At 41.0% G+C, this 24835-nt stretch overlaps 1 long non-coding RNA gene across 1 annotated transcript; it reads right to left on the minus strand.

The window, feature by feature from the left end:
• Positions 1–22223: 22223 nt before the first annotated feature.
• On the minus strand, positions 22224–22963 carry LOC145017878 (uncharacterized). Its single transcript, XR_013666693.1, has 2 exons — positions 22781–22963; positions 22224–22707 (listed from the first exon to the last, which is right to left on the minus strand). It is a non-coding gene; the product is annotated as an uncharacterized LOC145017878 (long non-coding RNA).
• Between the last annotated feature and the right edge of the window lie 1872 nt (positions 22964–24835).

Genomic DNA, 24835 nt, shown 5'->3' on the forward strand with positions numbered 1-24835 from the left:
TACGTTTCAAACTTGCTATGGCCACTACGAGTTCGTGGTGATGCCCTTCGGGTTCACCAATGCTCTAGCCGTGTTCATGGACCTCATGAACTGCGTTTGCAGACCGATGTTGGATCGGTCTATGATATTTTTCATTGATGACATCTTGTTTTATTCCAAGGCACATGAGTGGCATGCAGGGCACATGCGGGAGGTTTTGGATACCCTAAGGGGGGAGAGCTTGTACGCCAAGTTCTCTAAGTGCAAGTTCTGGTTGCGCGAGGTGTAGTTTCTTGGGCACCTTGTCAACTAGAACGATATTCAGGTCGACTCGGCCAAAGTAGAGGTCATAATGAGATGGGAGGTTTCGAGGTCTCCATCTGAGATTCGGAGTTTCCTGGGATTGGCAGGTTATTATCGGAGATTCATTCAGGATTTCTCCAAGATAGCCATACCCTTGACCCGGTTGACGAAGAAAGACGTGATCTTTCATTAGGGGCCTGAGCAACAGGAAGCGTTCGAGACATTGAGACAGAGACTATGTGAGGCAATAATCCTTGCCCTGCCAAAGGGCATTGAGGATTTTGTAGTATACTACGATGTGTCCATCTCGGGTTTGGGCGTGGTATTAATGCAGATAGGGAATGTTATTGCCTACGCTTCGAGGCAGTTGAAGCCTCATGACGCAAACTACCCGACACACAATCTGGAGTTGGGGGCGGTTGTATTCGCCCTCAAGATTTGGCGACACTACCTCTATAGGGTCTGATGTACCATTTGTTGGATTAGTGTCTAAGTCCATAACTATATTTGGTATGTACTTGACCTGGTTGAGCATGGTACTTTTGAGTTGCCTTCACCAAAGCAACTTGATAGGATGATTTATAAAGAAAGAGGATATTATGGTTTATTAATATATTATAAGAATAGTATATTAAAGGAGAAATCATATTGATTAATTAATGTTAGTTAAATAATTAATTATTGTGACTATAAGAGATTAATTAATTAAAGGGGACTGGAATTGCAATTATAAGATAATTGGTTTTGGGTTGTGAATCCATAAGGATATAGGCATGGATGAATTTTGGGTGAAGTCCATCTTGAATTCGTCTAAGTGGGCCTTATTATGGAAGGTTCTTTGGACTGCTTAAGGCCTAAGCTATCCAATTAAGGTTTTGACTGAAACACTAATAGCACAAGTATATAAGGACCCCTAGGGGCTAGAAAAATCGGCCACCTAATCCCTTGGAAGCTTGGAGCCAAATTCTAGCCTCTCATCCTCTCTCCTAAGCGTCATCCTCTTTCCTTGGTGTTTGTAAGCCATTAGAGGCATCACATTTAAGGTACTTGGTTCTCGTAAGCTTTGAATATTCAAGTTTCATACTACAACCAAGAGGTGATATTTTATTTGGTTATTTATATAGATCTCTAGTATTGTAGTATGCTAGGTTAGGGTATTCAAGTCTTGGATGAATTTCATGTACAATAGGGAAACCCAGATCCAAGCTTTAGGGTTTTTGCATGTGTACATAGGAATGCTCTTTTGTGTAAAACCCATCAGTGGTATCAAAGCCTTCATTGATTTCTATTGTATTTGATGCCCTGTATGTTCATCTTTCTTGAAAAGTCGTTTTTTGGGTCCTCTGCCTGCCTGACTCGGCGAGTCACTTGCTGGACTCGACGAGTTAGCCCAACTCGGCGAGTCAAGACAGTAGCATGGTGAGTTCGGGAGTCAGATAGAGGGAATTTCAGGATTTTATGCCTATTTTGCTGTGGGATAATTACCAAAACGTTTTTAATTGATAAAATATGAATTTTATTGATATTGTGTGATTATCCTTTCCAAAAGAAAAGGTGATTTCAAATTAATTGAATAATTATTTCCTTATATGATAAAATTTGATTATTTGAATTATTTGATCAATTATCTTGCATGAAATTGGATTAGGTCAAAATTAGATAATCATCAAGATTAATTGTTAACTGTTTACTTGAATTTTGATCTAGATAGTTTTGATATGTTTCAAAACTTGCCCTCAAGATTTTGAATTTAAATTTTGAATTAAAAGTTAATTTTTGAATTAGTTAAATTCCAAACCCTATAATTTTACAAGTTTAAAATTCACCCTATATTATTATAATATTATAAGAATAATTATTATATATGTATAAGATAAATGTTAGTCTTACCGTTAGTAGGCCTCATTCACGAAGCCGATCTTAAACGGGGTATAAGGTTATGGCCTATAAAATGGCCGTTTAATGGGTGTTCACTCTAACCCACTGCTTCCTTGATTGGTGGAGAGTTGTTAGCTGAACGGGTAGGATAGGGTAACTAATTCCTCATTAAAAGTATACTGATTGATAAAGTAACTAAATGTTTTCATAAAATTCCTAATCTTAGTTACTTTAGGAAAAATGTGAATTTGATGCTATTCCATGGAATTACACTTTGTACCCTTTCTAAGATGTTAGTGGAGCATGTGTGGTTAACTAGCACATTAATTTGGCTCTAAGCATAGGTGGCAAAGGGTTACTCGTTGTTTGTCATAAATCAATGGAGCGTGTGTGGCTAACTGACACATTGATTAGATGATTCTAACGTCAAGGGCACCAAGTGCATTCACATGGTTATTCCCACCTTGTTTGTGATCCTTGGTCTCCCAGTCACAAACTTGAAGGGCATATCAAGATTTAAAGATGCCATTGAAAATTTCAATGAGTCTCAAAAGATCTAGGAGTTTTCAATACATTTAAAACTTAATCATTTCTGTTTTTCATGGTGGAAATTAGTGAATCGTCAATCACTTACCTTCAAATTATTTGTTGTTTATATTACGACATCCCTCTTCTAAATTGAAAATAATGTTGATGGATCCTATCCCTAATTTCTCATTTGGGTTTTAAATTAATTAGGGATTCTTATCTAATTAACTTTGTCACTTTTCCTTTTCAGATGTCGAACTCGAGCAACAACAACGCTTCAGGCTCAACCTCATCCGACTCGTTCTCACTCATGAACTTGTGTGGGAGGGTAATATTTGATGGGACCAATTTTAATGATTGGACCCACAACATCTGAATGGTTACTTGCTATGAAGAAAAGGATCATGCCCTCGATAAGGAGCAGAAAGAGGGGAATGTCAACACTGCTTTTAACGTCCCAAAAATCCATACCAAATTTTTTTGTTTAAATCATTATCAAAACCATATTCATAGAAACATATCATAAGTCATAACATAAATTCAGAGTATTAATTCCCAAAACATATTTCATTATCAGAGTAAAACATCCCAGGCTGACTAATCAATGGTGTGTGCCATGCGATCACCCCGAGCTCTTCCCTCCGCTACCAGAAGTACCTGAAACCAAAACTAAAAATCGTAAGCATGAAGCTTAGTGAGTTACCCAACCTACCACATACCCTACACAAACACAAACAGCATATATTGGGCCACGACCGCTATTTCGGGCCTCGCCCCCTACCTCGGGCCCCGTCTGTTACAGCGGCCCTGACGCTCCAGACCTCGCCTGGCTTCGAGCCCCGCTCGGAATACATATCTGTTTCTTTTAGGCCCCGCTTGTATTTGGGCCCCGCCCGCTAACCACATAATACAATTAGCATATAACACATAATTGAACATACCCTACTGTAATCCCGTCCTTAGGCCTTGCCCCTGTCCTGTCACCAGTGAGTCATGGAACCCCGTCCAAGCTCCTACGGTAAGTGAGATATGGGCCATGCCCACACTCACGCCATGCCTATCTCGGGCCTCACCCATGCTCTGCTACTAATGAGATATGGAACACCGTCCATACTCTGCTATTGGTGAGATACGGGACCTCGCCCACACTCACCTTCCTACTAGGCACATACATGCATCACACAGACAACAAGTATACTCTAACATGCAAACCATTCCTTGGGCACCCTCCCTACATCGCACCTTGGTCCAGAATATCATACTAGCAAACAGTGCCTAGGGCTAACCCCCAGATCTTCCTACTCATAACTACATGGGCTGGAATTGTGGCTGTAGACGCATTCACACAAAGGGAAACTCACCTGCACTGCTGAAATTGCTGATAACCCTCTGGCTATTGTTCGATAATCCTCTGAACCGTTGATCCACTAGCTCCTCGAGCTATCAATATCAATATAATATACACTTAGTCCCAAACTGAACTCTTAGAATATGTCTAAGTCCACTCTTTCCAAAGTCAAATTCCTGGTCAAAGTCAACCTTCTTGACTGACTCTACTCGCCAAGTCGCCCCAAGACTCGTCGAGTCCATGCATTCAGAAACTCCCATAAAACGACTCAAATCGCTGAGTCACCCCAAGACTCGTCGAGTTCAATGATCTTTGAGTCCCATCCTGCCCAACTCAATGAGTCACCACTCAACTCACCGATCTAAGTCTTAACCCGGAAAGGTTAGTGCTTTGCAACCTGACTCGCCGAGTCCATGACAATCTTCAACAGACTCGCCGAGTTGTTCTTCCAACTCGTCGAGTCCATGCCCACCTTCATCCAACTCTCCGAGTTCACCCATATGACTCATCGAGTCACTTCAATTCTTAATCCATATAGTGGCTTTTCAAGCCATGCAGGGGCTCGAACTCATAGATCCACTCTTCCCAAGTCTATTCCTCACGTAAAGTTGCAAACTTTACGTGAAACCAAAGAGATATGGGCTTAAAACACTCTAGGGATAGGTTTTGTGACCAAGGGGCTTTACCAACAACTTATTGGCATAAACTTTATGGCTTTCTGGATCCTTAATAGCCTAGATCTGAGGTAGCAACCTCAGATCTACTCTAAACTCAAAATAAACCTCCTCCATACTCAAAAAAGCCCAAATCTCAACCATAAGATAGATCAAAATGCAATAAGGTTAGCTTATTACCTCAAGGGATCTGAAAAGCCACACCAACTCTGGATCTAAAGCCAATCCTTGAACCACCAAAGGTTCCCTTCCTGCCTCTTCCTTCAAATCACCTAAATGGCAAGAAAGCTTGAATGTGCTAAAATGGAGGCTTAGGGTTTCGTGTTCTGGATAAGAGAGGCTATAGAGAACCCTAAGGGAGAGAATGAGATGTTTATATAGGGCACCAAGTCCCGAACTTAGGACTTCCCAATCCATACTGGACTCGTCGAGTCCACTCTCCGACTCGTCGAGTCCGTCACTTACTCTTCAACCTGGATCTCGCTCGGACTCGTCGAGTTCCACCTTGGACTCGACGAGTTTACCCCTTTGACTTAGGGTTTTCCTTTCCTTTCTTGGTCTTTCTGATTATGAGTGTTACACTGCTACTCCCGAGGAGATTGCTACCTTCGAGGCCTACAAGCGAGATGCTACGAAAGTCCATTGCATCATGCTCGCAACAATGACTGCAGAACTCTAGAAGTCATACGAGGACTACTATATGTATGAGATGCACCAGGATTTGTTGGACCAGTACCACTAAAGTGCTAGGCAGGAGAGGTACGAGATCATCACTTCGATGATCACTACCAAAATGAAGGACGAAGAGTTTTTCACTACTCATCTGCAGAAGATGCATAGGTATGTTGACCACCTGTTGAAGTTAAATGTTAACTTAGATGAAGAGCTGGCAATTGATATCATTCTTCATTCGTTGCCACCCTGATTCAACTACTTTCGCATGACCTACAACATGAACAAAGAGGAGGTCATATTGTGCAAGCGTCAAGGCTTATTGAGGACTGATGTGAGTAACCTCAAGGATAAATCAGTTGCATTAACTCCGGCTATAGTTTCCCCCGTCTTAGCTATTAGGTAGGGAAAGGGTAATAAGAGGAAGGATCCTTCCAAGAGCCACCATAAGGGAAACTCCCATGATGACACCTCTTCTAGTGGAACCAAGGCTAGTCCCGTTGCACCTACCTCTAACCCAAAGGATGCAGAGTGCTACTACTGCCATGAGAAGGGGCATTGGAAACGTAGCTGCCCAAAGTATCTAGAAGATATCAAGGATGGGAAGATCAAGCCGTCCTTCGTAGGTATTTATACTATTCAATCTAATGATTCATCACATGCTATTTCTTGAGTTCTTGATACAGGGTGTTGTTTTCATATTTGTTCTGATTTGCAGGGCGTAAGAAGAAATAGGGATGTGGAGCATGGGAAGATAAACTTGATCATAGGGAACAAAAGATCGTTGTCTTTCACCAAGATTGGAGTTTACTATTTAGTGCTTAGTAATGGATTAGGACTAGATTGGAATAATTGTTTCTATTCGCCTGAAATGGCAAGAAACATTATTTCTTTTCATGGTTTGTATGGAGAAGGATTTAGATATTCATTTGATAATGAAAAGGGTTCTATTAATGCTTATCTTAATGGTGTTTTCTATTTTAAAGCATTGCCTTGTAATGGAATATATGAAACTATGATGGTTGTAGACAACTTAGGAAATGATGTGTTACATATCGATTCTTCCAATAGTTTGGACAAAGCATGCTTGTGGCATTGTCGTCTTGGACATGTCAACAAGAAACGCATAGCCCAACTCTAAAAGGATGGAGTGTTGGAGTCATCGACCTTCGGGACGATGACGTATGCGAGTCTTGTTTGCTTGGAAAGATGACCAAGTCACCCTTGAGTAGTACTTGTGAAAGGGGTGAGGGTTTATTGGATCTCATACACACCAATGTGTGTGGGCCCTTTAGATCCACCACAAGGGATATGAGCCGCTTCTATGTGACTTTCATCGAAGATTATAGCAGATATGGGTATATCTACTTAATCACGCACAAATCAATCTACTTAATCAAGCACAAATCAGAAACTTTTGAAAAGTTTAAAGAGTTTAAGCAGGAAGTGGAGAATCAGTTAGGCAGGAAAATCAAGATGCTTCGATCTGATCAAGGAAGAGAGTACCTAAGTCTGGAATTCCACGACTACCTCAAGGAATTCAGAATCGTTTTGCAATTGACGCCGACTAGGACACCGTAATTGAATGATGTAACTGAGAGGTGTAATCAAACCTTGCTAGACATTATTCATTTCATGATGAGTCGTGCTTCGTTACCTATCTCATTCTAGGGTATGCCTTAGAGACTACCACCCATATCCTTAACTTAGTCCCTACAAAGAAGGTGGCCAAAATACCTCACGAGATGTGGATAAGGAAAGCTCCCTCGTTGGCACATATCAAGGTTTGGGGTTGCGAGTCTTTCGTAAGATGAGAGACTCACGACAAGCTCGAACCTCGTAGTGAGCAGTGTATTTTCATCGGCTATCCACAGAAGTCCTTTGGATATCTCTTCTATAGATCGAGTGAGAATGTTGTCTTCGTTGTGAGGAGAAGAGTTTTATGAGAGCGAGAAATTATAAGCCAAGGGGACAGTGGGAGGCAAATCGATCTTGAAGAGCTTCAAGAATCGAATGATGAAGGAACCTCTAACACTGGCGCTCAACTTGAGGAGGAAACTCCTGTTGAACCAATTGACAATTGCTTACCTCTTAGACATTCCAGTAGAGTTAGTGTTCCACCTGTCTTATACGGTTTTCATATAACAAATGAGGGTGATACGTTTATTAGTGATACTACACTAATAAATTTGGATGAACCTAATAGCTACAAGGAAGCCATGGCAGGCCCGAAGTCTGCAAAATGGAAAGAGGCTATGGACAGCAAGATTCAATCCTTGTATGACAACCAAGTCTGGAATTTGGCTGGCAATGTGCCAGGTCGTAAGGCGGTGGGGTGCAAGTGGATCTTCAAGAAGAAGATCAACATAGATAGGAAGGTGCACAATTATAAGGCACGATTGGTTGCGAAGGGCTTTAATCAAACTCCCAGTGTTGACTATGATGAGATCTTCTCGCCAGTTGCGAAGATAAAGTCTATTAGGGTGATGCTAGCCATAGCTGCATTTAATGAATATGAAATATGACAGATGGATGTCAAAACCACTTTCCTTAATGGAAAGTTGGCTAAGGATGTTTACATGAGTCAGTCAGAGGGTTTTGTCGATGCGAGGCATCCAAAAAGAGTGTGTAAGCTTGAGAAATACATTTACGGATTGAAACAAGCATCTCGCAGATGAAATCTTTGTTTCGACAAGAAAGTTAAAGAGTTTGGCTTCCTGCAAAGCGAAGATGAAGCGTGTGTATATGTCAAAGCCAGTGGGAGTATAGTTAGCTTCCTCGTTTTGTAGGTCGATGACATACTACTCATAGGAAACAACATTCCGACCCTGTAGGAAGTCAAGTCTTGGCTTGGGAAGTGTTTCTCTATGAAGGACCTTGAAGAGGCTACCTATATTTTAGGAATAAGGATAGTAAGAAACAGGAGTAAAAGATTAATAGGACTTAGTCAGAAAACTTACTTGGACAAGGTACTAAAACGTTTTAGTATGGAGAATTCCAAGAAAGGAGAGCTACCAATCCAAAGTAATGCCAAGTTGAGTAAGACTCAAAGCCCGAGTACTGAAGTCGAAATAGCAGAGATGAGTCGAGTACCTTACGCTTCTGCAGTTGACTCGATCATGTATGCTATGACTTGCATTCATTCATAGCGAAACACTTCCTAAGCCAGGAGTTGACTTCCTGCAGGGTCGGGATATCGTTTCCTATGAGTACTATGTCATTGACATACAAAACAAGGAAGCTAACTATACTCCCACTGGCTTCGACATATACACATGATTCATCCTTGCTTCACAGGAAGCCAAACTCTTTGACTTTCTCATTGAAACAAAGATATCATCAGGAAGCTAAACTCATGTACCTTTCTATTGGTTCCCTAAGAATACAAGTTATTTTGAAAGAGAGTATAAACATTTGAGTTGGTGAGCTCATAAGACTTTTAGTGTCAACGGTTTGCATTTGTTTCATGAAAATTTTTGTATTTGCCTAGTGAAAATGTTTGTATACTTCCTAGAAAATCCTATATTTTCTTCTTAAATGGAAAATAGTCTTCTACACAAGACCAAACAGTTATTATGTTACGTTCTATTAAAAATAGTGTAAAATGTATGTTTTTACTTGAAATAGTATAAAATGTATGTTTTCCATATTTGTAAACCATCTTTACTAGAAAAAAAAAAGTATGCATTTCTCATGTGAGAAATCATTGTAAGAATGTAATGTAAAATGAAGATTTATAGTAGTATTGAGTAAAATAAACTACTAATGCATTAACTACCTTTTAACCAAACTAGTTAGTTAAGGTTAAAATGTGATTAAGGCTATAACCATACTTGATTGACAAGTGTAAAACACGACGTTCTTCAGGCATCGAAAAAGATATGATATTTGTCACTCGTAGACCTGCCGGTCCCAACTGTAGCTAACAACCAAGGTGTGGGATTGTCAGTCCCGTATAGATCTATACACAAACTCACGCTCTCCCTCCAGGAGACTCTGGTTATAAAATGTGACATAGCAAGAATGTAACAGCTCGGAATTTCCAAGTATTTATTATTAGTGTATTTTGGAGAATTGTGAGTGGACTCGGCGAGTTGGAGCTCAAACTCGCCAAGTAGGATCACGATTTTGGATGCGGGTTCGCGTCTGGACTCGGCGAGTCCAAGAGTAGACTCGGCGAGTCCATGCTGTTTAATGAAACCCTAATTTCCAGGGTTTAAGACCTATTTAAAGGGGCTTATAGCTATCATTTGCAGCCACCAACCCCTACAGAGAAACCCTAAAGAGATTTGAGCGTTTTGGGAGAGAAAAGAGGCCATTATTGACCTTTGAAGCTTGGTTTTGCAAGGCAAAGGATATTCTAGATAAGAGAAGGCAAGGGAAGTGGACATTCTGCGATTTTGGAGCTCAGAGCATCATCTTGGAGGTATATCTTGGTTTCCTTTTTCGTTTTTATGATGAACATGGGGGTTTAGGGTTTCTTGACCCCTTTGTTGGTTAGATTTGATGTCCATTTCGTCCCTATTCATGACAAGGCTTGAGATGAGATCCATAGTGGTCCAGAAGAGCTGTATTTCTTAAGCTTTATGAGGGTTCATGAGAGTATTGGCCTAGAGATATGAGATATGGGGCTAAAACATCATTTATGAGAAAATAGTTGTTGTTTGATCCCCAAGGTTTGGACTTTACGTGATTATCATGCTTGGGGAGGCCATATCTATGAATGTATGGAACAGATCTGACCTAGGGAGGGGTGAGCTGCTATGAGATGCTTGAGAGTGAATAGGTAGCAGCGAGGAGCTTATGAGAGATCTGTTAGAAAGTGATAGAGTACTTGGAATTGGGATTCGAAGAGGAGGATTTGGGGTGTATGCTGAAACGGGGTGGACAGTAGTATTGGGCCCGTACTACTGAAAGCACCGGGGCGGTGTACGGTCCAAGTAAGAATCCTCGGAATACCAAGGATCAAGGAGGGATGAGTGTCGAGTGTGAGTATACTCAAATGAATTCTAATTTATCGTATGTTGTATTTCAGAGGTTGATCATGGTGAGGACACGTCATATGCCAGAGGGTGTTGGGGCTAGTGATGAGGAGATCCGTCAGATCATTCACGAGGAGGTGGCTGCGGCCATCAGGGCAGAGATACCAGAGATGTTCGGGTCTATTAATACCAAACTGATTGAGACTTTCGACGAGCATTATGCTCCTCTTTTGGAGGCTGTTGTTGCTGCAGCCACCGCAGCTGTTGCTGCTGCGAGGCTTCAGGGTGGTGATGCGTTGCTGTTCCGGGAGTTCAGCAACACGAAACCACCAGAGTTTGATGGGACCCAGGACCCGGTGGCGGCTATGAGATGGATTTCTGACATAGAGGGGTGTTTCTTCACTTGCTCATCTCTTGAGCATTTGAGAGTATGGTTCGCGCTGAACCAGCTTCGCTTGGGAGCGAAGGACTGGTGGAAGTTTGTGACAGCGCACTTTTCGCCTGCTGAGCTTGCAGCGGTGACCTAGGAGAGGTTCACTGCGATGTTTCGAGATAAGTACGTTCCCCAGGTGGAGAGGGGTCATTTGGCCCAGGAGTTTCTGACCCTCAAGCAGGGCACTGAGTCTGTTACGGTGATTACTAGGATGTTCCATGAGACGGCGATGTTCTGCCCTAAGCACCTGTCCACTGAGCAGGCACGTATGAGCTGGTATTTGAGTATCTTGAGGCGAGACATTCGGGAGTTCGTGGCGAACTCCTTGTACCGGACATTTGCTGAGCTTCAGGAAAATGCCCGGAAGAGGGAGATCGAGTTGGAGACTCAAGCTAGGGAGGAGGCTGAGCCTCAGGGGAGGGATCGGCGACCGGCACAATTCCAGCCGGCAGCCAAGCGAGCCAAGCCCGCTGATCCCAAATCAGGTAGCCAGAAGGGCCGCACTTGTGGAAAGTGCGGCAAGGGTCATGATGGAGTATGTAGAGCTGGATCTTGCTACAAATGTGGCAAGGAGGGGCATATGGCCAAGGACTGCCCCAAGGGGTTTGCAGTATGTTTTCACTACAACCAGACCAGACACCGGAAGGCGGAATGTCCGTAATTGCAGGGATCAACTCAGGGAGCACCTCAGGGATCTGCCCCTGCCGCTATCAGAGCTACCGAGAGTCGGCCAGTGAAGGCCGAGGCGCCGAGGGCACGCGGGAGAGCCTTTCAATTGACCGCGGAGGAGGTCCGCGCAGCGCCCGATGTCGTGGCTGGTATGTATTCTTTCGTGTATTTATTGTAATGTTGAGATATTATGCTTATATTATGTTATGCGTAGGTACTTTTCTTGTGAATTTTGTACCTGCCTCGGTATTATTTGACTCAGGTGCGAGTCAGTCTTTTGTATCTTTGGCTTTTAGTCAGCACATCAGTGTTAGTTGCGAGGCGCTGAGTCGGCCCCTGAGAGTTTCCATAGCTGATGAGAAGGTGATATATGCCACGGAGGTGATCCGTGGGTGCGTACTCGAGATTTTCGGTGTTGAGTTTCCGATTGATTTGGTTCCTATTGCCATGGGGGATGTCTGTGTCATTGTGGGCATGGACTGGTTGAGCAGGTTCGGTGCGGTTATCGACTGCGAGCGACAGCTGGTGACCATACGAGACCCTAGTGGGGGAGTTCTTACAGTGTACGGCGAGGGTACTCGTTCTGGATCAGCGTTTTGTTCGGCTGCTAGGGTGAGGCAGTGTCTACAGCAGGGTTGTAAGGGTTTTGTGGCATACGTGTCGGATACGCGGTTTGATTCCAATAGGCCGAGGTCCGTGGAGGAGGTTCCTATAGTGCGTGAGTTCCCGGATGTCTTTCCAGAGGAGTTGTCGGGTGTGCCTCCCGTGCGGCAAGTAGAGTTCGGTATCGATTTGGTCCCGGGGGCCGCTCCTATCGCTAAGGTGCCTTATCGTCTTGCACCTCCAGAGATACAAGAGTTATCCTTGCAGCTTCAGGAGCTGCTGGGGAAAGGGTTTATTCGGCCAAGCAGCTCACCGTGGGGAGCGACTATTCTGTTCGTCAAGAAGAAGGATGGTTCACACCGGATGTGCATTGATTACCGGGAGTTGAACAAGCTGATGGTCAAGAACCGTTACCCATTGCCAAGGATCGACGCTTTGTTCGACCAGTTGCAGGGAGCATCTTGGTTCTCCAAGATCAATTTGAGGTCTGGCTACCATCAGGTGAGGGTGCGAGATGAGGACATCCAGAAGACAGCGTTTAGGACGTGTTATGGGCATTATGAGTTTGTGATGATGCCTTTCGGACTCACCAATCCCCCGGCATGTTCATGGATCTCATGAACCGGGTGTGTAGGCCGATGTTGGATCGGTCGGTGATTGTATTCATTGATGACATTTTGGTATATTCGAGATATAGAGAGCAGCATGAGGAGCATTTGAGGGAGATCCTCGGAGTTCTGAGATCGGGGAGACTTTATGCCAAGTTCTCCAAGTGTGATTTCTGGTTGTGAGAGGTCCAATTACTAGGACACCTTGTTAACCAGGAAGGGATATTGGTCGACCCGGCCAAAGTTGAGGCGATGATGAGTTGGGAGGTGGCGAGGTCACCCTCCGAGATCAGGAGTTTTCTAGGGTTGGCTGGTTATTATCGGAGATTTATCAGGGATTTCTCTAAGATCGCAGTGTCACTCACTAGGTTGACCCGAAAGGGTGTCGCTTTTTCATGGGGCCCCGAGCAGCAGGCCTCCTTTGAGACGCTTCGCCAAAGGTTATGCGAGGCCCCGGTGTTAGCCCTCCCGGAGGAAATGGAGGACGTTGTTGTATACTGTGATGCATCGATCTTGGGGTTGGGAGCGGTGCTGATGCAGAGAGGGCATGTGATAGCATATGCATCGAGGCAGTTGAAGCCTCATGAAATGAGGTATCCCACCCATGAATTAGAGTTGGGGGAAGTGGTGTTCGCCCTCAAGATTTGGCGTTACTTTTTGTATGGGGTTCGGTGTACGATATACACGGACCATAAGAGTCTGAAGTATTTGATGGATCAGCCTAACCTAAATATGCGACAGAAGAGGTGGTTGGATATGGTTAAGGATTATGATTGTGAGATCCTGTACCATCCGGAAAAGGCTAATGTGGTAGCCGACGCCCTGAGTCGTAGGGTGGAGAGCGCCCCATTACGAGATGTATGTTTGCGATTGACCATCATGACTCCGGTGTTGGACACCATTCGAGGAGCACAGGCTGAGGCAGTGAGGTCGGAGAACCAGAAGAGAGAGCGAGTTGTTGGGTTGGTATAGGAGTTCGCTACTGATGGTCGGGGGCTTATGACTTTTCATGGGCGTATTTGGGTACCGTTTGTGGGGGAACGCGTACCATTTTGATGGAAGAGGCTCATCGGTCGAAATTCTCGATCCATCCTGGGATCACTAAGATGTATTTGGATTTGAGGAAGGAGTATTGGTGGCCCTGTATGAAGAGGGATGTTGCGTGGTTTGTTGAGAGGTGCTTAACCTGCCGTAGGGTTAAGGCTGAACACCAGAGACCGCATGGTAAGTTGCAGCCGTTGGAGGTTCTTGAATGGAAGTGGGAACAGATCACCATGGATTTCATCACCAAATTGCCAAGGACTGCTCGGGGAGTTGATGCAATTTGGGTGATTATGGACAGGTTGATGAAGAGCGCTCACTTCCTTGCTATCAGCGAGAGTTCTTCCGTAGAGATGTTAGCAGAGATGTACGTGAGGGAAGTAGTATCTCGGCATGGGGTGCCGATCTCGATTGTCTCAGACCGGGATGTACGTTTCACTTCCAGATTCTGGAAGAAGTTTCATGAGGAGCTGGGTACTAGGCTGCATTTTAGTACCGCATATCACCCCCAAACAGATGGACAGAGTGAGCGGACGATTCAGACGCTCAAGGACATGTTCCGAGCATGTGTATTGGATTTCGGGGGAAGTTGGGATACATATTTGCCCTTGGCCGAGTTTTCTTACAACAACAGCCATCATTCGAGCATTGGTATGCCATCTTTTGAGCTGTTGTATGGGAGGAGGTGTCGTACACCCATTTGCTGGGGAGAAGTCGGACAGCACGTTATGGGCAACACTGAGATCGTACTTCAGATGAAAGAGCAGATCCAGCAGGTCAGACAGAGGTTATTGACCACTCAGAGTCGACAGAAGAGTTATGCGGATAGACACCGGTCCGAGCTTGAGTTTCAGGTCGGCGACTTTGTGCTCCTGAAGGTCTCTCCTTGGAAAGGAGTGATTCGATTCAGGAAGAGGGGCAAGTTGGGGCCTCGATATATCGGACCATTTCAGGTAGTCGCGAGGGTAGGCAGGGTAGCCTATCGTTTGGATTTGCTAGCAGAGCTAGGGCAGATTCACGACACTTTCCATGTGTCGCAATTGCGGAAGTGTATAGCCGATGAGTCGGTAGTGGTTCCATTAGAGGATATTCAGGTGGATGCGAGCCTGAATTATGTTGAGAGACCAGTGGCAATCAGAGATCGGAAAATCAAAGTTCCGAGGAACAAGGATGTACCTTTGGTTTTGGTTCAGTGGCAGCATTGGAAGGGGTCTGAGATGACTTGTGAACCGGAGCGTGAGATGCACGAGCAGCATCCGGAGTTATTTGCAGAGCGAGACTTCGAGGGCGAAGTCTAGTTCTAGTGGGGGAGAATTATAACAGCCCGGAATTTCCAGGTATTTATTATTAGTGTATTTTGGAGAATTGTGAGTGGACTCGGCGAGTTGGAGCCTAAAATCGCCGAGTAGGATCGCGATTTTGGATGCGGGTTCGCGTCTGGACTCGGCGAGTCCAAGAGTGGACTCGGTGAGTCCATGCTGTTTAATGAAGACCTAATTTCCAGGGATTAAGACCAATTTAAAGGGGCTTATGGCTGTCATTTGCGGCCACCAACCCCTAGACAGAAACCCTAAAGAGATTTGAGCGTTTTGGGAGAGAAAAGAGGCCATTATTGACCTTTGAAGCTTGGTTTTACAAGGCAAAGGATATTCTAGCTAAGAGAAGGCAAGGGAAGTGGACATTCTGCGATTTTGGAACCCAGAGCATCATCTTGGAGGTATATCTTGGCTTCCTTTTTCGTTTTTATGATGAACATGGGGGTTTAGGGTTTCTTGACCCGTTTGTTGGTTAGATTTGATGTCCATTTCATCCCTATTCATGATAAGGCTTGAGATGAGATCCATAGTGGTCCAGAAGAGCTGTATTTCTTAAGCTTTATGAGGGTTCATGAGAGTATTGGCCTAGAGTTATGAGATATGGGGCTAAAACATCATTTATGAGAAAATAATTGTTGTTTGAGCCCTAAGGTTTGGACTTTACGTGATTATCATGCTTGGGGAGGCCAGATCTATGAATGTATGGAACAGATCTGACCTCAGGAGTGAGTTTGAGTTGATGCATGGCATGGACTCGCCGAGTCTGAAGAACAGACTCGGCGAGTAGCATGAAGATTGCCCAGCACCACTCAGCGAGTGGTCTTGCCGAGTTAAGGGATTGACTCAGTGAGTCAAGGAGAGTCAGAGTGGGTTGACAGGTGGACTTAGTCAAGCTGGAACTCACCGAGTTGTTTTTGAGACTCGGCGAGTTGAGTCGTGGAGGCCCCACAACTCATGCCAGGTGGAACTCGTCGAGCTAGAAGAATACTCGTCGTGTCAAAGTGAGGATCCCAGGGAAATCAGTGTATGCGCATAGACCCTCCGAGTCGCTATAGTGCACTCGCCGAATCCGGTCAAAGTTGACCGTTGACCATTGACCAGTGTTGACCTATGTTGACTTGTTAAGGGATAGTCAACCTTATTTGCGAAGTGTTATTTAGAGACGTGTTGTGTTATAGGAGGACTATAGATCGGGAGATCGAGCACGAGTGATTTCAGGGATTTGCGAGCTATCAAGATACACGAGGTGAGTCTTCTCACTATACTTTACCTTGAGTAGGTAACTAGAGTTATGTGATACATTGTTTGTATGCTATATATGTGTATGTGTTGTGTTGCCTTATTCTTTGTGATTTATGCTGTGCATGTTTACAGAGTTAGAACCTGAGGGTTCATAGAGTTTGGGTGCACGGACCCACAGAGTTATAGCCTCGAGTGGCTAATATGTGGTGTATGTGTTATTTTGGGGAACTCACTAATATTTGTGCTTATAGTGTTTGGTATTATTTGTTTCAGGTACTAGTGACGACCGTGGGAAGGTGCCGGCTTGATCAGTACACACGCATGGGAAGGTGCCGGCTTGATCAGTACACACGCATGGGATTTTATGTATTACTTGGATTGAGTTTCAAACATGGTTGTTTTATGAATATTAAGTGAATTATGTTCTATAAAATTTGAAAATTTTGTTTTGAAATTTACGGTGTTACAAAGAATATTGCTATGCCATGAAATAGTATAATCACATTTTAGTTATCTTGTTCTTGTTATAGTATGTAAGTTCCTTTTTGTTCTTGTAAATAAATAGAATACTTTGTAATGAATAGTTATAGTATGTATGTATTGACTCTTGTTTCTTTCTCTGTTCTAGAAAATAGTATGTATTGATCCTCTAAACTATACGTATTATAGTTTACTAGTGTGTTTTTGTTTGAACTTCCACTGATTTGGAGAAAAGACTCAATTGCTCAACATATGAAAATGAGTTAAGTATGTTCTTTGAAAATGGGGTTTAATATTCATGTATAGATTTAGCAAGTATAACTATGATTTAGCCGACAGTCGGACTAGTGATCCTATCCTAAGCCCACAACCAAACAAAGACCAGGAGTTACAGTATTTAGCAATAGTCCTAAGTCGTTAAAGCATACTTATACATAAATATATAAATGAATATGATTTTGATATAAAAAAATTCTAAATATAGTTTAAAAGAGTTTTCTTAAATGATTTTGAGAGTATTTAAGCATAAGAAATCCTTTTGTTTGTTTTCACATGTAAATGTTTAACACAATTAAATTATGTTCTACTTGTATCCCCCCCCCCCCCCCTTAAAAGCATTTAAAAAGGTAAATATTAGGGGTATGAACTCACCTTATTTGAGTGATTCGTTTGTGATTTCGATATAGGATGATTGTTTCCACAAGTTAGCTTCCGGGAAAAAACCAAGTCCTAAATAGCAATTCACGCGATATATTGGCATGAAATTAGTGAATATAACCTCAAAGGTGTTGAGGAAACAACCTAGGATGTAAGAATTACTTATAAAAGAAGTGTTAGAAGCAAAGTCGAGTGGTTGCTTTGAGTTCTTGGTTGGGCTTTCGTGTTTACAGTCGTAAATGGTTCACGGCCATTTGAAGATTCAAGTGTTTTCGGCTGTAACTCAAGTGTGCGTTCTTGGTGAAACCAAGGAGATTCAAGGGTTTACGACTGCAAATCAAGAAATGAAGGGTGATTGATCGATGAAAAGAAGAACACTAGATGTTCTTATCAAGATCCGAAGGTGAATCAAATGATCCTCGGATGATAGTTGAGAGAAAACTATGGGTTTTCGGTTGAAGATCTTGAGAGAAAAAGCTTGAGTTTTTAGCTAGAAGGGAAGAAGTGAGGATTATTTCAGTCAACCATATATATATATATATATATATATATATATATATATATATATATATATATATATATATATATATATATATATATATATATATATTGGGTAGAGTTTGCGGTCCGAAGGAGTTTACGGCTATGAACCGAAGGTTTACGGTCAGAAGTGAGTTCACAGCCGAGAACGAGGTTCTCGGTTGCGTGACGTTTACGGTTGCTAAGGGGTTTTCGGTTCCTGTGAGGCTCCTCGGATTTTGAGTGTTCAAATTTCAAATTTCCACAACCCTTTTAACTAAGTGTTTAACATGAAAAGGTTATAAATCTAACCATAAGATTACATCAAAGCATAAGTTTGACTTTTATTGGATAAGTTTTATGTTTACAAGATTGAAATTACAGGTTGTCACAAATCTGCCAGTTGAGCTTAGCCAGATCCACAACACTTTCCATGTCTCCCTACTGAGGAAGTGCTTGGTAGACAACTAGCGGATATTCGGGTGAATGATAGCTGAACTACATTGAGCAGCCAATAGCCATCCTTGACAGGAAGTCGAAGGATCTGAGGAACAAGAGGGTTGAGTTGGTGAAGGTGCAATGGCAACACCGCAAGGGATCGAAATGGACTTGGTAGCCGCAGGACGAGATGAGAGAGCACAACCCCGAGCTTTTTCTAGACGCAGTAGCAGACTTCGAGGACGAAGTCTAAAATAAGTGGGGGAGATTTGTAGCGCCCGGTTCCTGGTACATATTTTAAATATGAATTTTTGCTTTCTACTCCGGGACTCAGGGAGTTGGAGGCCCCAACTCGTCGAGTCGAGGCGAAACTTGGACGTGGGTAGAAGGACCTACTCGCCGAGTCGGATGCCCCGACTCGGCGAGTAGGATGTATGGATGAAACCCTAATTTTAAGTGTTTGTACCATATTTAAACACCTTAACCGGTTTCCTTTACAGCCTCCAGCACCCTCAAACCATCATCACCAAACCCTAATCGATTTTTGAGTGTTCTTGAGCTCTTTGTGCCATTTTGTGTATGATAGAAGCTTGAGAGGAATGAGGAGGCTTAGGAGATCAAGAGAAGGCAAGTAGATCAAAAAAAATTGGCATATTTCCAGCTTCTTTAAGGTAAAAAGCTTCAACCTTGACCATTTACCTCTTAGATCTCTAGTTAGGGCAAGTTTCTACTTTTTTTAAGCTTTAGTAGAGCCATTTTCGGGATTTTGTGGTTCTAAAGGGGTATTACCTCAGATCTTGAACCATTGGGGTTCCCATGACATAAAGGTGCCAACTTTATGGCCATGAGAGTCCCATGTACCTTGTGGACCTCATTTTTGTGTCTTTTGAGCTTGAAGACCCATGCATGGAAGTAAAGTTGTGACTTTACGTGTAATATGGACCCTAGGAGGTTAGATCTATGTTCTGGATGCATTAAGGTCGACAAAAACCGACTGAATAGTTTTGGACATGGAGGGACTTGTCAAGTCGCTCATATGACTCGGTGAGTTGGGTCGTAGTTTCCCCTAAACCTCTTTTGATAACGAGCAATGTGTTTAGTTGGGAAGAAGACTCAGCCAGTTGGGTTCATTATGGACCTGAAGATCATGGAACTCGGCGAGTTAAAGACTAACTCCCAACTGCATGAAGAAGAACTCGATGAGTTCATGGAGAACTCAGCGAGTCCAAGACTAACCGCACCAACTTACAAGAAGAAAGACTCGACGAGTTCAAGGATGAATTCAGCGAGTTAGTTGTAGAAGGTCCCAATTTTGTACGAAGAAGAACTCGGTGAGTTCTTGAAAGACTCAGCGAGTAGGGTCGAAGCTTTTAGCATTTTAAGGATTATGGAACTCAGCGAGTTGGTGGATCAACTCGGTGAGTTGAGTCAACCAGATGTTGACCTTCACCAAAAGCTGACTTTGCCATGAGTTGTCCCTTGAAAGGGGTTAAAGGTATGAAATGGTAATTAAGGAAGATTGTTCTGTGTAGGAGTTGAAAGGAGATGATCCCGACATCAAGGACAATTCAGAAACTTCACGACATTGAGGTGAGTTATCTTCCAGTAGGAGTAGGTCGAAGGCCACAATGCCAACCCATTAGCAGGAGTTATTGTTAGATGATTGTCTTTGTGATAATTGCTTGGTTTTCCATTATCTCTTATATTTGTGTGCTAGGATGCTATGTGAAACATGCCATTAGTAGTAGGGGTGAATAGTCCCCAATTAGTGGTTGAAAGATACTGAAGCGAAGGATAGCTCCCGGTTACCGGTTGAAAGATACCGAAGAGGAGGTTAACTCCCGGTTACTAGTTGAAAGATATCGAAGGGGAGGGTAGCTCCCAGTTATCGGTTGAAAGATACCGAAGGGGAGCCTAGCTCCCAGTTATGCCAGATAGGTATCGGTTGAAAGATACCAAGAATAGGCATTATTTGGTATGTGGTATGATGGGGAAACTCATTAAGTTTTGTACTTATAGTTTTTTAGTTTTGTTTCAGGTACTTCTTCAGCGAAGGGGAAAGAGCTGGCACGGTAGCAATGCATCACACACACACACCGGATTTTCGCATTATGAGATTCTTGGGATTGTACTTTGATATTATTATTATTGTTATTATCAGCATTATTCTTTTTTGTGACATGGTTGAGACCTAGGGTCTATGGATTTTATGTAATGAAACAATTCGATGATGTTTTTCTATAGATTGTTTTTATGAAACGTTATATCAAAAATGAAATTTTTAACCTTGAAAATTGGGATGTTACACTTACAAACAACAGCAAGTTTTGAGCCAAGCCAAACAAATTTTCTTTTAGTTGGCTTGTTTGAGTTTAGCTATCTGGTTTATGTTGGGCTCAGTTCCTAAGTGTTTCTATCTTGTTCCACTTCTTTTTTGTCCAATGGACTTTTTTCAAGAAATCTCTTCCCACCGCTTTCTCATTGTTTTTTACCGACATTGATGGTTAATTTGTATATTTGGATCAGATTATTTTTAAATTTATGACTGATTTCAATAATTCAATCAAGAATTTGGTTATGGGTTCTAAGAGTCTTTGTATTCACGGTGGTTTTATAACATCTTCATCTTCATACAAAAATCAAATAAGCGTTTTCAAAATTTCAATTAAATTGGGATGAAATTTGTATGCACTACTTGGTAGAAATTTACAATTTTGAATTTAATGTATGCTTATATAGGTCTTTCAACATGTTGGTATGCGATCTTTACCCTACTTAACAATTATAGCCTTGCAAAATTGGTGAACCTCATTGGGAAAAAATTGAGGTCTAGTTTGAATAGATGAATTAACCATTTAATGACATGTTTGAATGTTTTACAAGATGGATGAACATTATGCTACAACCTAAAATTGAGGTCTTAACTCTTGCATAATAACATTTATTTTTCGTTTTAATTGCCGATGAATCTGAAACAGACAGCCAGGAATCTAATGTTAGTGGTTCAGATGAGGATGATATATCTTGGATTTCATGGTTTTTCAATTTGCGAGGAAATGAATTTTTCTGTGAAGTTGTTGATGAGTTCATTCAAGATGATTTCAACCTCTAGGTTAAGCTGTCAAGTTCTTTATTTTGATTATGCACTTGATCTAATCTTAAGATGCAGAATCTTCTCATGGTAAGTTGTATTACTTTTTTTGAATCTTGGATATTCTTTGGTATACTTTTTTTTTTAACAATTCCTCTCCTTAAGTTAAAGGTGTTACGTGAGAGAGAACTAACATAAATGGGTGAAATCTATTAACTTTATCTATATAACTATACAAGTTGAAGCTATGAGTTTCTGAAAGAGCTAACTACTTTGATCCAAATTTCAAATAATAAAAATGTGTTCTTTAGTTCTTAAGGCGTGTTTGGTTTGTTTATTCCTATGGAATTGAAATTGAAATTTTGTTCATTGGAGTGTCAATTCCGTCAAAATCCTTAAAACTTTTTATTTTTAATGTAATGAACCGAAAAGTTTGGATAAGTCTTTTTTTTTTTTTTATTTTAATTATAATCTTTGCATTGGTGTTACCAGATATTTATTTTATGATACCTAGATTTTGTTATAAACTTAATTGCAGGAACCCTTTAAATCTTTACCAGGGGACTTGAGTACACTGCTGATGCATCAAAGTCTAGAAGGCATACCCGAAAGCCACGCTAATTAAAACATTATTCTTATAAGGTCTGAATTTTATTAAAAGAAAAATTATACTATACAAGAGTATATATAGTAGGATGAGTTTAACACTTGTAAAAAAAATAGCATTTTCAAACAAATGCCATAACCCACCAGAAGCTAGCATTTGCAAACACATACGAAAACCCTAAATAAAAGGAAAACGACAATAGTTAACATGTTGGACTCAAAAGGAACACACAAAAATAAAAATAAAAATGCATATTTGTTCTAGAACTACTCTTGACCTTTAAAACACATGAACACTCTCGTTTTCAAACCATTGGAAAATGGGTGCGAGGTTAAGGTCAAGGCTCATGACAGGGTCGTGGTGTAAATGGTGGTGATCGAGTTCGTCTTCCACCTCCCCCCATTTCAAAATCCCTGCTGTGCGCTTATCTTCATGATTTGATTTATGATGAATCATGAGGATTTCAGATGATGTTGAGATGTGACGATTGGCAAAGTAAGAGTCGGAAATGAGGTCCAGCCACTCTTTGCGTACACATTTGCAATGGATGATTGTCTTGACGGGAAGTCTTGAGAGAATATCAACCATGATTGGTACAGGTAAGGCTTCCATGGATGGATCGAGATGATCAACAGGCACCTAACAAATATTTTACTAATACTAAATAATAACAATCAACTAAAAGGAGCATTGATTATGAAGAGATTTTTACCTAAAGAGAGATCGAGAGCATTGAGAAAGAGAAATCAAGTCTCTAAAACCAAGTCGGCGAGACTCCGAGAGCAGCAGCACTGCCCAGCGGCGGCAGTGATGGAGGCTCAGAAGGTTTTTTCTTTGATTCACACAATCACACTTCAGGGTTGAGAGGGGTTTTATTTTCTGTGAGAAAGAGATTCGAGTGTTATAATTGGCAATTCGGGGAATGATCAAAGATTCGATAGTTGGGCCCCTTGCCAGGCGGGCCAGGTCCCCTTCCGCTATTTAAATCCGCCCTAAAATCTAAATAGTGGTTTAGCTTGATACTCGTTATGGATTATTCTTGGTGATTTACATATTTTTGTGGTGTATTTTTGTGTTTTATAATAGTGATTAGAGAAGCTTTGGAATGTATTTTCCTTAGGTTATGTTTAGCGTACTAGTTGAAAGGTTAGTTGATAGTTGAAAAAATAGTTGTTAAATAAAAATCTAGCTGATAGCTGAAAAGCTAGGTAATAAAAAATGACATTTGATAAAACTAACTGAAAAATATGAAATTATATAAAAAGACATTTAAAAAAATGTGTTTTTATAATTAATTAAAGGGTATATGTGAAGAATTTTAAAAAAACTCCTAAAAAACTAGTCTAAGTAGCTTTCTAAAAAACCAGCTTATAAGTTACTGTTTGGCTTGCCAAACATGACATCTTAAAAAAAAAAAAAAAAAAAAAAAAACTCGAAAAATAAGCTAGTTTTTCAGCTAGCTGTGACGCGCCAAACATAAACTTAGATGACAAGTAGGAACTGTTATTACAAGTGTCTTTATGACTTAATGCAGAAAGAAAGGCCTCGTAGATAATTTATAGAAACGAGATTTTTTCAGTTACATTACAAATTTGCCTTCAGATTTCGGTTTTCCTTCATTTTTTCAGGATTTGTTTTAGGTGAAGAGACATAATTGTAAAGAAAATATCAAACATGTACGTGGATCTTTTGACAATCATCTCACACTTCATAAGCCATTACAAGTGTCTAAATTACACAAAAATATGAGTTAATATCCGTAGTTAATAATAAGCCAATATCAGCAATAGGCCCATATCGTGATTAGGACAACTCCAATTTCTAGTTGTTAACTTTCTTTCTCTCTATCACGTACATTACTAGAAAACTGATGCAATAGCTACAACACAATATGTAGCTATAAGTGAATACCTATGGAATTGCTACGGAAATAAGCCTGTAGCATAAAAGCATGTGGCTAAATTATACCTACGGATTAGTTACGGAATTGCTACAGAATTCTTCGTAGCTACCATAACTACGAGATAGCTACGAAAATAAATACCTACAAATTTCATTCGAATTACCGATGGGAGTCATATTTGGCTAAAATTGATTTTTTCCTACGGAATAGTTACATAAGTAAATAGCTACGGATTTTCTGTATGTAATCTGCAGTTAATTACTTTTTACTTAAAAAAAACAGTAAAAAATTATTAAAAAAAATCTAGTTTATTCTATCCAAAATATTGAAAAACCCATTACATTAAACTTATAATAATAATAATAATGGAATTCAACAACAAAACAAATAACATTAAAATATAACTAATAAACTTAAAAAAGTATCAAATACAATTACATAAACATTGTCTAATAATACAAAAAATTTATAAGTTATTCAAAGTTATTATATAAGTAACATAAAATACATAATTGATAATTCTACTATTACTCACACATGTTTTCTAGTTTAATAACCTTAAATCTAACCTCATATTCACTTGTCAAATATTGCCTACACATGGTTAATGCTTATAACCGCTGCTTTTAAAATAAACATAACATATTTAGATGTAAAAAATTAAATATAATATATAACTAGAAAAATAAAAATAATAGTTAATAGAAGTATTTAGACAAATAAAATATAATGGTTACAACCACGCCTTTCAATTACTTTTTATCAAGACAATCAATTTCGGTTAACATGTATCATTTTCATATCATTTTTACTTGACAAATAAAAATAATAGTTAATAGAAGTATTTAGAAATTTAATTTAATT

This window comes from Lactuca saligna, chromosome 9, assembly GCF_052625555.1.
Source record: "Lactuca saligna cultivar CGN05327 chromosome 9, ASM5262555v1, whole genome shotgun sequence".
NCBI classification, from domain to species: domain Eukaryota; kingdom Viridiplantae; phylum Streptophyta; class Magnoliopsida; order Asterales; family Asteraceae; genus Lactuca; species Lactuca saligna.